Source organism: Acomys russatus, chromosome 29, assembly GCF_903995435.1.
Source record: "Acomys russatus chromosome 29, mAcoRus1.1, whole genome shotgun sequence".
NCBI classification, from domain to species: Eukaryota; Metazoa; Chordata; class Mammalia; order Rodentia; family Muridae; genus Acomys; species Acomys russatus.
This window is the reverse complement of record NC_067165.1, coordinates 17327056-17341365: the sequence shown is the minus strand read 5'-3', so window position 1 is coordinate 17341365 and position 14310 is coordinate 17327056. Positions and strand designations below refer to the sequence as shown.

General features: G+C 43.7%; 1 non-coding gene across 1 annotated transcript; it reads right to left on the bottom strand.

The window, feature by feature from the left end:
• Positions 1 to 11030: 11030 nt before the first annotated feature.
• Positions 11031 to 11160, bottom strand: LOC127212111 (small nucleolar RNA ACA64). Its single transcript, XR_007833494.1, has one exon. It is a non-coding gene; the product is annotated as a small nucleolar RNA ACA64 (small nucleolar RNA).
• Between the last annotated feature and the right edge of the window lie 3150 nt (positions 11161 to 14310).

The window sequence follows — 14310 nt, the reverse complement described above, 5'->3', positions numbered from 1 at the left end:
TTGTTTTGTCTGGTACTGTTTTTTAAGACAGGGGCTCACTAGCTTTGAACTTGTCATCCTCCTGCCCCAGTCTCTTCAAGTCTGGGATTACAGGCATGCATTACCAGGTCTGTAAAGCCAGGCTCTTATCTGTCACAGCCTCACAGGAATGTGGACTGACCTGCTGGTTAGGGTTTATGGCATCTCCTAGGCTGTGACAACTACAGGAAAGGGCGGGTTTCTTGGCGCTGTCTCTGGACAAGGAGTTACTTTACTGCTGTATGGAACCAAGACTTAGTGTGTGCTTCTGGTAGGAGTGTCTATGTTCTTATTTCTGTGCTTGCTTGTTGATTTTTGAGACAGGCTCTTACTATGCAGCCCAGGCTGGCATCGTACCCATGGTCCTCCTCCTTCAGCCTCCTGAGGGCAGCCTCCCGAGTGCTAGGATGTCAGACATGTGCCATCACTCAGCAGAGCACTGATCTTTATCCAGGAACCTAGCAAGGGCGATATGACCCAGCGGCAGTATAATTATCAACTATTCCAGGGGGCTGTACACGGCCCCATGGGCGCCCTCATTCCGAGCCTACTTTTTCCTCATCTTCAAGCCCTGTGGGGGACACAGTTGGCCCATATGCAGGCTGTACAGGCAGAGGGGTGACCCTTGCTGGACTCACAGGCGTCGGCCCATCATCCCTTCAGCATGTGGAGAACAAGCCACTTGTTCCAGCAGTCACACATTGGGTGCCCCCATCTCTGGTGAGATGAGGTTTATCATTCTCAGCAAGGATACACAGGAGCACCCAAGGCTCAGCTAGACTTTTCTCACCGGAGATGAGAGTCTGTGAGAAGATACACATTACAAAGACATCTGTGTAGTCCAGGCAAACTGGATGAAAACCGAAAATCTCCAGAAGAACAAGCGAAAAGGCTCCTGTGTCACAGGCCTGAGCCTCAGCTGTTGATACCACTTGGAAATGATTGGGCCACAAAGATGTCAGCCTCATCAATGGATCCACCAATGATTGTTAGCTCAAGTTTCTTAACAATTATATCTTATTATGAACTCACTAACAGGGCGTACCTCCCTTACGACCCGACTAACCCAAACAATAGGAAAAGGAGATTAAAGAACACAATAATGAAACCTTAAGGATATCAGTTCCGAGGAACGATTCTCCTGGCCTAGTCAGCAGGATCTCAGCAAACCCACAATTCAACCAAGGTTGCTGTTGGAACCTGGAACAGCTGCTGAGGCCCAGAGCCTTGTCTGGAGCCCAAAGCCTTGAAACCTTCCCTGGAGCAATTCTCTCTAGGAGCATCTCTTGAAGTGTTGATGAACAGCCAAAGCAATCCCAAGACCTCCTCCCTGCCTCCTGTTTTGGACATATATATATACATATGTGTGTGTGCGCGAGCATGCGTGTGCGCGCTCGCGTGTGCGCGCTCACGTGTGCGCGCTCCAGGTGCCTGGTGCTTTCAGAGGTCAGAAGAAGGTGTTAGATCCTCTGGAAGTAAAGTTACAGCTGGTTGTAAAACACCATATATGGATTCTGGGAATCGAACCTGGGTCCTTTATAAGAGCAGCCAGTGCTTTTAACCACTGAGTCATCTCTTCAGGCCATGTTATTTTAATATAAAAAAAAATTATTTGAGGTAAAAAAAAAGTTATTATTGGAGATAAAGAGAAACATTTTGTGTCAAAGTTCAATCTTCAAGAGAGATTAAATAATTCCAAACGTATATTTGCCAGTAGCACAGATTCAAAAACTTAAAAGATGCCAAGCAATGGTGGTGCACACCTTTAATCCCAGCACTCCGTAGACAGAGGCAGGCAGATCTCTCAATTTGAGGCCAGTCTGGTTTACAGAGTGACTTCCAGGACAGCCATGGCTACACAGAGAAACTGTGTCTCAAAACCAAACAAAACCAACTTAAAGAGAAACTGGGTGGAACTGATGTGCTGGTGATGAGTGCCTGAAATCGCAGCACTTGGGAAGTAGAAGCTGGAAGATCAGGAGTTCAAAAGCATCTTTGGCCATCCTGGTTACATGATACCCTGTCTCAGAACAAACAAACAAACCACCACCACCACCAACAACAACAACAACAGCAAACCCAAAATGAAAAGGGAATTTTTAATACCATTGCTGTTAGTTCAGCAGGATCTTTAAAAGGTCACAAAATGGCCAGGGGTGGTGGCACTCGCCTTTAATCCCAGCACTCAGGAGGCAGAGGCAGGCGGATCGCTGTGAGTTCGAGGCCAGCCTGGTCTACAAAATGAGTCCAGGATGGCCAAGGCTACACAGAGAAACCCTGTCTCGAAAAAAAAAAAAGTCACAAAATGATGGACAGTGGGTTTTTAAGAAACAGTTATGTACTCATTAAGAATCATGTCACCCTGGGATGATTACTTTAATGGAGAAGCCATTAGAAGAATTTAGTGTCAAGTGGTGGCTCAGACAAAAGTTTCACTTAGCTAGTGACAACTGCATTGTCTAAATAATATGACAACAACTTACAAAAACAACGAGTGACTTGAAAATCATTAGGATAATTGGGCGAAGGCATTAACACCTACAGCCATATGTCAGGCAGTCACACAATGTGCAGGTTTGATAAGTTAGACAATGAAGGGAGTACAGCTGCGTACTAGATGACAAAGCATCAGTGACAGGCAGCTCCCAACCCACGGTGGTCCCCCAGGACTGCAAGGTAACTGGAAGAGAAGCACGTGGCTAGAGGGGTGTGACAAACTGCAGAAGAATAAAAAACAAACCCACAAATTAAAAAAAAAAAGAAGAAAATGCACAGAGGAGGGCAGAGCAGGCTTTATGGCGCTCAGAAAATTAATTCACAACGCTGAAAGCATGGAAGCTTTTCATCAACAGAGAGACCAACAGAGCAAGCCTGTGATGAGAAAAGCAGGCATGAAAACTACTCAGTGGCATCTATGATGAATACCGTCTGCTCTGGAAGAGCCTCAGTGCTCAGAAGACCATAGAAGGCTTTATTACAGGAGCTAACAGTGCCCCGTGTGCTCATGTCCCTGATAACTTTCTTGTGGGACACATAGAGATGGAATACCACAACACTGGTGGCATTCGCATCATATTGTGTCTTAGTTTTGCTTGCTTCATGAGGTCCTCGGGATGAAACCCACAGTGCTGGACCTGTTGGGCGATCACTCTGCCCTTGAGCCACACCCGCAGCCCTCTGTCTTATATTTAACAAACGATTTAAAGGGCAAAAAAGAAAATAGAAAAGATGGAAACAGCCAGGTGGCTCTTAGTGAAGACCTTAGTTCTAGCTACGCTGGAGGCTGAGCCAGATTGACCACCACCAAGTGCTCTCTCTCTCTCTGCCTCAAGGTTGTGGATCAAGATGTGACTCTCAGCCATCATTGACTCTGACCCTTTGAAACTGGAAGCCAAATGAAGTGCTTTCTTTTATTACTTGTTCTCATGAATCTTTTGAAATCTCAAAGCCTGGCCTCAGTGACACACCTCCTCTAACAAGGCCACGCCTCACGATTCTTCCCAAACAATCCCACCTAATGGCGAGCAAGTATTCAAATATGTGAGCCTATGAGGACAGGTCTCATTCAAATCACCACAAGCCCCTCAGGACAGCACTGGCCTGGTATTCACACACCTCAGGATTTGACCCTCAACACCACAAAAAATGAAAACACAAATGGCAAACACACTAGGAATATTGACATTGTCAATATTGCCCTCCATAGTGGCTGTGCCATTTTTATACTCTCTTTAGGATTTTCTTAAACAAATGATGAAGTCAATTTATTAAAATGACTGACTTGGGCGTTTGCAATAGTGGCAGTCTCCACTCAGTACTGCTGGAAGCGATCTGCTTGATAGTCTCAAAACAAACAACCCACATTAGCTGCCATCCCAAGAAGGGGTGTGGGAAACCTGAGCAGGTCTGGGCATGGATCTCTCTCTCTCCCTGCTGCTTATTGGCCTGGCCTACCTGGGACACAAAGAGCAAACAAGCAGAGCTGAGTTGGGCACAGGCCATAACCCACATTGTCAACCATACCAAGGAGGCCTGACAGACACACAAGCAGCTTTCAGCTTGGAGCTCTCTTAGCTTACTCCTCTCCTGCCTGACCCAATGGGACACAGACAGTGAACCCAGCAGAGCTGAGCTGGGCACAGGCTCTAACACCCATTGTCCACCATCCTGTGGAGGCCTCTGGGGGAGCCCTAGCAAACAGACTTCAGCTTGGAGCTCTCTTTGCCTATCCCCGACTTGCCTGGCCCATGTGGCCCATCAGAGGAATCTTCAGGCCTGCTAGCATGGGAGACAACCAGACGACTAGAGGCCAGTGCAAGAACAAAAGCAACAAAACTCAGAGTCATATGATACCACTGGAAATCAGTGGTTCTACCACAGCAAGCCCTAGAGAAACCAGAGACACTAACACCAATGAAGTTCAAGAAGAAGATTTTAAATCTGAGGTGATGAAAGTAATAAAAGCCTTGAAGGAAGAAAATAAGACTCTCAAAGAAATACAGGAAAAATACATTCAAACAGATGAGGGAACTGAATAAATCCTATAAAAGAATTACAAGAAAATAAATCAAACTGGAGAAGGAAAAGAAAGAAACAAAACTATTCAAGACCTAAAAAAGGAATTAGAAGCAACAATGAAAACACAGTTTGAAGCAGTCTTGATGTTGGAAAACATAGGGACAAGAACAGGAACCACAGACATGAAATGAACAACATCAACAGAACCCAAGAGATGGAAGAGAGAATCTCAAGTGTAGAAGACACAGTTGAAGTTGTCGATACATCAGTCAAAGAAAATGTTGAAAAAGTTCCTGACACAAAACATCCAAGACATCTGGGACTATAAAAAGGCCAAACCTAAGAACAATAGGAATAGAAGAAGAAGAAGAAGAAGAAGAAGAAGAAGAAGAAGAAGAAGAAGAAGAAGAAGAAGATTCCAAACTCCACAGCCAAGAAAACATTTTCAACAAAACCACAGAAGAAAATTTCCCCTATCTAAAAAAAGAAATGTCCATAAACACACAAGAAGCCTACAGAACTCCAAATAGATTGAACCAGAAAAGAAAATCCTTCCTTCACATAATAATCAAAACACTAAATGTATAGAACAAATAAAGAATATTAAAAGCTGCAATAGAAAAAGGCCAAGTCACATATAAAGGCAAACTATGAAACCAGAAGGGCCTGGGTGGATTTCATGCAGACACTAAGTGACCACAGATGCCAACCCAGACAACTATACCCAGCAAAAATTTCAATCACCATAGATGGAGAAAACAAGATATTCCATGACAAAACCAGGCTTAAATAGTGCCTAGCCACAAATCCGGCCCTACAAAAGATACTAGAAGGAAAAACTCCAACCCAAGGAGGTTAACTACACCCAGAAAAACACAGGAAATAAATAACCCCACATCCACAAAACCAAATGGTAGGACACTGCCGCCCCCACTCTACCACTACCAACATTAAAAAAAAAACAAACCAGAAACTAACAATCACTGGTCATTAATATTCATCAACATCAATGGCCTCAGCTCCCCAGTAAAAAGACCCAGGCTGACAGAGTGGATGCGAAAACAGGACCCATCATTCTGCTGCATACAAGAAACACACCTCAGCAATAAAGCTAGACATTACCTCACAGTAAAGGGCTGGAAAAAAGTATTCTATGCAAAAGAACTCAAGAAGCAAGCTGGAGTAGCCATTCTAGTATCTATTAAAATAGACTTTCAACCAAAACTAATCAAAAGAGATGGGGAAGGACACTTTATACTCATCAAAGGAAAAATGCACCAAAATGATATCTCAATCCTGAACATCTATGCCTCAAATGCAGGAGAACCAACATTTGTAAATAAATAAATAGATAGATAAATAAAAATAAAAACATTACCAAAGCTTAAATCACACATTGAACCCCATACATTAATAGTAGGAGACTTCAACACCCCAGTCTCCCCAACAGATAGATTATCAAGACAGAAACTAAATGGAGACATAATGAAACTAATAGACCTCATGAATCAGATGGACCTAACAGGTATCTACAGAGAATTTCACCCAAACACAAAAGATATAACTTCTTCTCAGCACCTCACAGAACCTTCTCCAAAATTGACCATATATTTAGTCTCAAAACAAAGCTCAACAGATACAAGAAGATTGAAATAACCCCTTGCATCTTATCAGACCACAATGGACTAAAGCTGGACCTCAACAACAACAGAAACAACAAAAAGCTTACAAACTCATGGAAACTGAACAACTCCCTACTCAATGACCTCTGGGTCGTGGAAAAAAAAAGAAAGAAAGAAAGAAACTAAAGGCTTCCTAGAATTCAATGAAAAGGAAGGCACAACATACCCAAACCTATGGGACACAATGAAAGCAGTGCTAAGAGGAAAGTTCACAGCACTAAGCACCTTCATAAAGAAATTGGAAGCCAGGTGTGGTGGCGCACGCCTCCCAGGACTCGGGAGGCAGAGGCAGGGGGATCGCTGTGAGTTCGAGGCCAGCCTGGTCTACAAAGTGAGTCCAGGACAGCCAAGGCTACACAGAGAAACCCTGTCTTAAAAAACAAAACAAAAAAAGACATTGGAGAGGTAACATACTAGCAACTTAACAGCACACCTGAAGTCTCTAGAACAAAAGAAGCAGACATGCCTAAGAGAGGTAGACAGATGGAAATAATCAAGCTGAGGGCTGAAATCAACGAATCAACGAAACCAAGAGATAGTTCTTTGAGAAAATCAACATGATAAGCAAACGCTTAGCCAAACTAACTAAAAGGCAGAGAGAGAGAGAGAGAGAGAGAGAGAACTCAAATCAACAAAATCAGATTTTATTTGTTTGTTTGTTTTTTGAGACAGTATCTCTCTGTGTTAGCCTTGGCTGTCCTGTACTTGCTTTGTAGGCCAGGCTGGCCTCAGACTCACAGTGATCTGCCTGCCTCTGCCTCCTGAGTGCTGGGATTAAAGGCGTGTGCCACCATATCCAGCCAGATTTTCTTGAAAGCTACCAATTACCAAAATTAAATCAAGATCAGGTAAACAAATTAAATAGTCTTATGTCTCCTATTGAAATAGAAGCAGTCATGAAAAGTCTCCCAACCAAAAATAGCCCAGGACAGATGGAGTCAATATAGAATTCTACCAGACCTTCAAAGAAGACCTAACACCAACTATCTTCAAACTATTTCACAGTCACTTTGATACCTAAACCACAAAGACCCAACAAAGAAATAGAATTTCAGACTAATTTCCCTTATGAACATTGATGCCAAAATATTCAATAAAATACTCACAAACCTCCTGGCATGGACCACACACCTTTAATCACCGCACTTGGGTAGCAGAGACAAGTAGATCAATGTGAATTCAAGGCCAGCCTGGTCTGCAAAGCAAGTCCAGGAAAGCCAACCCTGCATCAAAAAACAAACAAACAAAGTACTCACAAACTGAATTGAAGAACACATCAAAAACATCACCCACCATGACCATTGGCTTCATCCCAGGCCTACAAGGGTGGTTCCATATATGGAAATCCATCAATGTAATCCATCATATAAACAAATCGGAAAAAAAAACCCACATATGATCATCTCCTTAGATGCTGAAAAAGCACTTGGCAAAGTCCAACACCCATTCATGTTAAAAGTCTTGGAGAGGTCAGGGATAACTAAATGTAGTAAAGGCAATATACAGCAAGTCTACAGTCAACATCAAACTAAATAGAGAGAAATTTAAATCAATTCCACTGAAACCAGGGACATGGCAAAGCTGTCCACTCTCTCCATAGCTCCTCAATGTAGTACTTGAAGTCCAAATTAGAGCAAAGACAACTAAAGGAGATCAAAGGGATACAAATTGGAAAGGAAGAAGTCAAAGCATCACTATTCACAGATGATATGATAGTATTCATAAGTGACCCCAAGAATTCTAGCAAGGAACCCCTACAGCTGATAAACACCTTCAGCAAAGTGGCTGGATACAAAATAAACTGGAAAAAAATTGGTATCCCTCCTTTATACAAAAGACAAACAGGCTGAAAAAGAAATTAGGGAAACAATATCCTTCACAATAGCCACAAACAACAACAACAAAAACCCCATAAAGTATCTTGGTGTAACTCTAACTAAGCAAGTGAAAGACCTCTATGGGAAAAAAAAAAAAAAAAAAGCTTTAAGTCTCCGAAGAAAGAAATTGAAGAAGATATCAGAAGATGGAAAGATCTCCCATGCTCATGGATCAGTAGGATTAAGGCAGTAAAAATGGCCATTTTACCAAAAGCAATCTACAGATTCAATGAAATTCTCACCAAAATGCCAACACAATTCTTTACAGACCTTGAAAGAACAGCTCTCAACTTCATATGGGGGGAAAAACACCCCAGAATAGCTGAGACAATCCTATACAATAAAAGATCTTCTGGAAGAATCTCCATCCTAGATCTCAAGCTGTACTATAGGGCAACAGTAATAAAAACAGCATGGTACTGGCATAGAAACAGATAGGTGGATCAATGGAATCTAGTAGAAGATCCAGAAATAAACCCACACACCTATGTTCATTTGATTTTTGACAAAGAAGCCAAAACCATATAATAGAAAAAAGATAGCATCTTCAACAAATAGTCCTGGTCTAACTGGATGTCTACGTGTAGAAAAATGCAAATAGACCCTTATTTATCACCCTTCACAAAACTAAAGTCCAAGTGGATTAAAGATCTCAACATAAAACCAAAGACACTAAATCTGTTAGAAAAAAAAGTGGGGAAGAGCCTTGAGCTCATTGGCACAGGAGACAACTTCCTGAGCAGAACACCAACTGCTCGGGCTCTAAGAGCAACAATTAAAAAATGGGACCTCATGAAACTTAAAAGCTTCTGTAAGGCAAAAAATACTGTCAACAGAACAAAACAACAGCCTACAGACTGGGAAAATATCTTCACCAACCCTACATCTGACAGAGGGCTAATCTCCAAAATATATAAAGAACTCAAGAAATTAAACACCACCAAACCAAATGAGGTACAGAACTAAACAGAGAGTTCTCAACAGAGGAATATCTAGTGGCTGAGAAACACTTAAAGAAATGTTCAAGGTCCCTAGTCATCAGGGAAATGCAAATCAAAACAGCTCCGGATTCCATCTCTTACATCTATCAGAATGGCTAAGATTAAAAACTTAAGTGACAGCACATGCTGGTGAGGATGTAGAGAAAGGGGAACACTCCTCCATTGCTGGTGGGAGTGCAGATTTGCACAACCACTCTGGAAATCAATATGACACTTTCTCAGAAAATTGGTAATAGTTCTATCTCAAGACCCAGGTATACCATTCCTGTGCATATACCTGAAAGATGTGCCACCATAATACAGGGACATTTGCTCAACTATGTTCATAGCAATTTTTTTTTTTTTTTTTTTTTTTTTTTTTTTTTTTTTTTTTTTTTTTTTTTTTTGTGATTGCCTGAATCTGGTAACAACCTAGATGTCCCTCAACTGAAGAATGGATAAAGAAACTGTGGTGCATTTACACAATTGGACTACTACTCAGCTATTAAAAACAAGGAAATCTTGAAATCTGCAGGCAAATGGATGGAAGTAGAAACAATCATCCTGAATGAGGTAACCCAGACCAGAAAGACACACAGAGTAGATATTAGTCACATACTACAGGATAACCACACTACAGTACACGGACCTAAAGATGGTAAATAACAAGGAGGACCCTGGGGAGAATGCTTAATTCTCATTCAGAAGGACAAATAGAATAGAGACTGGAAGCAGTTGAAGAGAAGAAACAGGAAGGGAGCCTCCCAGAGGTCCTCTGAAAGACTCCACCAAGTAGGGGATCAAAGCAAATACCAAGACTCACAGTCAGACTTCAGGGTGGAGCACAGGGAGTCTTATGGAAGAGTTGGGGAATAGAAGGACCTGGAGAGGACAGGAGCTCCAAAAAAGACCAATATAGCCAACAAATCCGGGCGGAAGCAGGGGTGGGGGGGGTGGGTGCTGCAGAGTCTGATGCACCAGCCAAGGGCCATCCATGATGAGGCCCTAGACCCTCTGCTCAAATGCAGTAGGTAGGCAGCACAGTCTTCTTGTGGGTCCTACAATATGGGGAGTTGGGGCTACTTCTGACATGGACTCTGGTGCCCACTTGTTCATCACTTCCCCCTGGCAGGGTGGCCTTGCCAGGCCACAGGAAGCAGATACAGGCAGTCCAGATGCGATGTGATAGGCTGAGGTTAGATGTTTGGGGGAGGAGGGCTCCCCTTTCTGAGGAGTAGGGGAGGGAGGGAGAGGGTGTGAGGGAGGGAGGGTGGGACTGGGAAGCAACAATGGGAGGGGGCTACAGTCAGGATGTAAAGTGAACAAATTTTTTAAAAAAGAAGAAGAAAAGAAAAAAAAAAATAGTTTCAAAAGGATTGGCTAGATCAGTGAGCCGCTCACGGGTCTCAGGCCTTGACCCCTTCAGCAGGCTTTTCCTGTAGTGATTCTTAGCGTCCTGAGAGCATGGCAACTGGTCCTCTCGCTTTCAGATTCTTTCCCTTCGTGCCTCCGATCAAGTCAGCACATGCCGTCTCCAGATACTTCAGTGTGGGGCTGACAAGGTGTTTGAGTTCCCTGAATCAGCGCTCGGGGTTCTGAGGCCATCTTTAAAAGGGTGGCTGTGACATTGGCCTCCTGATGAACCTGTTGGCCAGTTCATGTACCAGCTGGACTAGCACAGGACAGGACAGGGGGAAACAGAGCCCCGAAGCACTCACACCCACTACTCAGACTTTGGAATTCCCCACAGCCTTGTTCCAATCCATATTGCAAAGCTTTTATTTATTTGTTTGTTTGTTTGTTTATTTTTGAGATAAGGTCTTATTTTGTAGCTTTGGCTGGACTTGAATTTACAAAGATCTGCCCGCCTCTGCCTCCTGGAGGCTGGAACTAAAAGCATTTGTCACCATGCCTAGCTCTTTAATTTGTTTTTAAAGCTATTTTTTTTTCTACCGCAATGTAGGGGCCTGGGTTTCACCCTCCAACACTGAGGCAGCGGGCGCGGTGAGCTGAGGCCCCTGTGGCTCTGGGCGCCTAATCTCATCCCCGGCCACAGGACAAAGCAGAGGATGATTTTCAACAAACGCCCGTTAAAGCTATTTTCATTATTGCTATTTGATATGTATCAGTGTTTGCCTGCATGTGCCCACGAGACCAGAAGAGGGTGACAGATCTCCTGGAGTTGGAATTGCAGGCAGTGTGAGTCACAATGTGGGAACTGGGAATTGAACCTAGGGCCTCTCTCTCTCTCTCTTTTTTTTTTTTTTGTTTTTGTTTTTGTTTTGTTGGTTTTTTTGAGACAGGGTTTCCTCTGTGTTAGCCTTGACTGTCCTGGACTCTCTTTGTAGACCAGACTGGCCTTGAACTCACAGCGATTGACCTGCCTCTGCCTCCCGAGTGCTGGGATTAAAGGCATGTGTGCCACCACACCCACCTCCTAGGGCCTCTCATATGCTAGGGAAGCTCTCTACTATTGAGCTACATACCAAGCCTACCCAGTAGTTTTTGTTTTGTTTTGTTTTTTTTTAATGCTTCTCAAGTGGCAATCATTATAAAGGAGATGGCTAGCTAGAATCATCTAGAACCTTCAACCTGTGGGTCGGGCGACCCTTTCACAGGGCTCACCTAAGACCATCGGAAAACACATGTTTACCTAACGATTCATAACAGTAACAAAATTCTGAAGTAGCGATGAACATAATTTTAGGGTTGGGGGGGTCACCACACAGTAGGGAGCTGCATTAAAGGGCTGCAGCGTTAGGAAGGTTGAGAATCCCTGCTCCAGAGTCTTGAGTTTTGATAGGAAGACAAAGGAGCTCAGGGCGTTGCCGGAGTGATCAGAGCGATGAAGCACGCCTTTGAAGCTGACGCTGAGGAAAGTCAGTGGTCCTCACAGACATTTGTTTCGTGCCACTGCAGCAGAAAACCCCTCATCCCCACCGAGACCTCACCTCGGGATGTAGCACACGTGAGACTACATAGTAAAAGTGTCCACAAACTCAAATGTCTTCTCTGGCCACCGTAACAAAACTAGAAGCCAGCAGTGACAGTCTCCTTCAGCAGCCAGGCGATTCAGCGAACAAGCAAACGGGACACAACAATTAAGTAAAAGCAAGAAGTGAAGAAATCAAGAAGAATATTTAAGAAGGTCTTTAAGCCGAGCATGGTGGCACATGCCTTTAATCCCAGCATTGAGGAAGCAGAGAAGGCAGACCTCCGTGAGTTTCAGGTCAGCTTGGTCTACAGAGAGAGTTCCAGGACAGCCAGGGCTGTATACAGAGCCTCTGTCTTAAAAAAGAAAAGTGTTTAGGCTGGGCGTGGTGGCCATTGTGAGTTCGAGGCCAGTGTGATCTGCAAAGTGAGTCTAGGACAGCCAAGGATACACAGAGAAACCTTGTCTCAAAAAAACAAAACATTTAATCCCAGCACTCGAGAGGCAGAGGCAAGCGGATCACTGTGAGTTCGAGGCCAGCCTCGTCTACAAAGTGAGTCCAGGATGGCCAAGGCTACACAGAGAAACCCTGTCTCGAAAAACCAAACCAAACAAACAAACAAAACAACAACAACAAAAAGGGTTTTAAATGAAGAAAGCGAAAGTGAACGGAGACACTGTGTGGAAGGCCCTCTTGGATACAGCAAAAGCTGTAGTAACAGGGAAAATATCTACAACAACAACTGCGTAGAAATGACACAAACACTGCCACAACTCAAGGATTGTAGCAGAAAGAGAAAAACAAACAACCACCAAAAACTGGAAGGAAAGATCAGAGCAGAAAAGAGACTAAAATAAGAAACACAGACGATCCAGAACGTAAAACATTGGTTTGAAAAGAAAACCAAGGGGCTGTTGAGATGGCACAGCAGCTAAGAGCGCCTGTGGCAGGAACTGGGGTGACGAACACCAGCTGCTCTTTCAGAGACCCCTGTTCGGTTCCTAGCACCCACTTGGGGGCTTGCAGCATCTGGCCCCTGTGGGCATTGCACACACACACCGTGCACATACATACAGGCAGGCAAGACACTCAGACACAGAAAGGAAAAGAAATAAAACTGAGGGGAAAAAAAATAACTGCATTGACAAACTCTTTGCTGGACACGCTGAGGAAAAAATGATGCCGGAAACAAACAAAACATGGGATGAAAAGGCAGATTATAGTTCATACCGCAGAAATGCAAAGATCGAGCCAGGGTGTGGTGATCAGGATGGACGTGGTAGTGCTCATCTTTACTCTCAGCACAGGGGAGGCAGAGACAGGTGGGTTTTTGTGAGTCGATATCTAGCCTGGTCTATATAGCGAGCTCCAGGACAGCCAGGACCAGATAGAGCATATCTCAAAAAACAAAAACAAAACAAAACAAAACAAAACAAAAAAAGGAGATGCAAAGATCCTTGGGGATTATTATGAGCAACTGTGTGGTAACAAAGGGGGGAAACTTTAAAATGTGCAGATTCTGGGCACATACAAGCAAACCATAAAGACATAGAAAATCTGAAAAGATCAGTAACAGGTAACGAGAATAAAAAGTTGTCCAACAAAGAAGAAGCCCCCTGAATTTTATCAAGTCTTTAAGGACCGGATGCCAATTCTTCTCAAATGATTCCCAAGAGTCAAAAAAGAGGGAAATCCTTCAAACTCATTCTTTCTTCTCGTTCAGAGAAGGGCTCATTGTATAGTCCTGGCTGGCCTTGAACTCACAGAGTTCACACTGCCTCTGCCTCCCAAGGGCTGTGTCACACCACCCAGCCTGCAAGCCCATTCTGTGTGGACTGCATTACCCTGATGTGGCTCACCTGGTCACAGCAGTTAGTGCCAGCGCTGACAAGCTGAGTTCAGCGCCTGGAACACGCTCCGGCGGGTTGTCCTCTGGCCTCCACATGTGTGACACATGCATACATGAAAAGAAATTTTGTTTGCTTTTTGATTTTGGAGGGGTTCTCTGTGTAGCCTTGGCTGCCCTGGAACTCACTCAAAAGCAGACTGGCCTGGAACTCACAGAGAGCTACCTGCCCCTGCCTCCTGAGTGCTGGCATTAAAGGTGTGTGCCACCACAGGCCGTCAAATACATGTTTTTTTGGTTTTGTTTTTTAAAGAATAAAGAAATAATGACAATGACAACAATAACAAAAGCTATAGAGAAATACCCCTGATTTGCATATCCCTGTACATTTTCTCAAATCAACTCCCACAGCACATACATAGGGATCCAAAAAAGGCAAATCAATAAACACAGTAA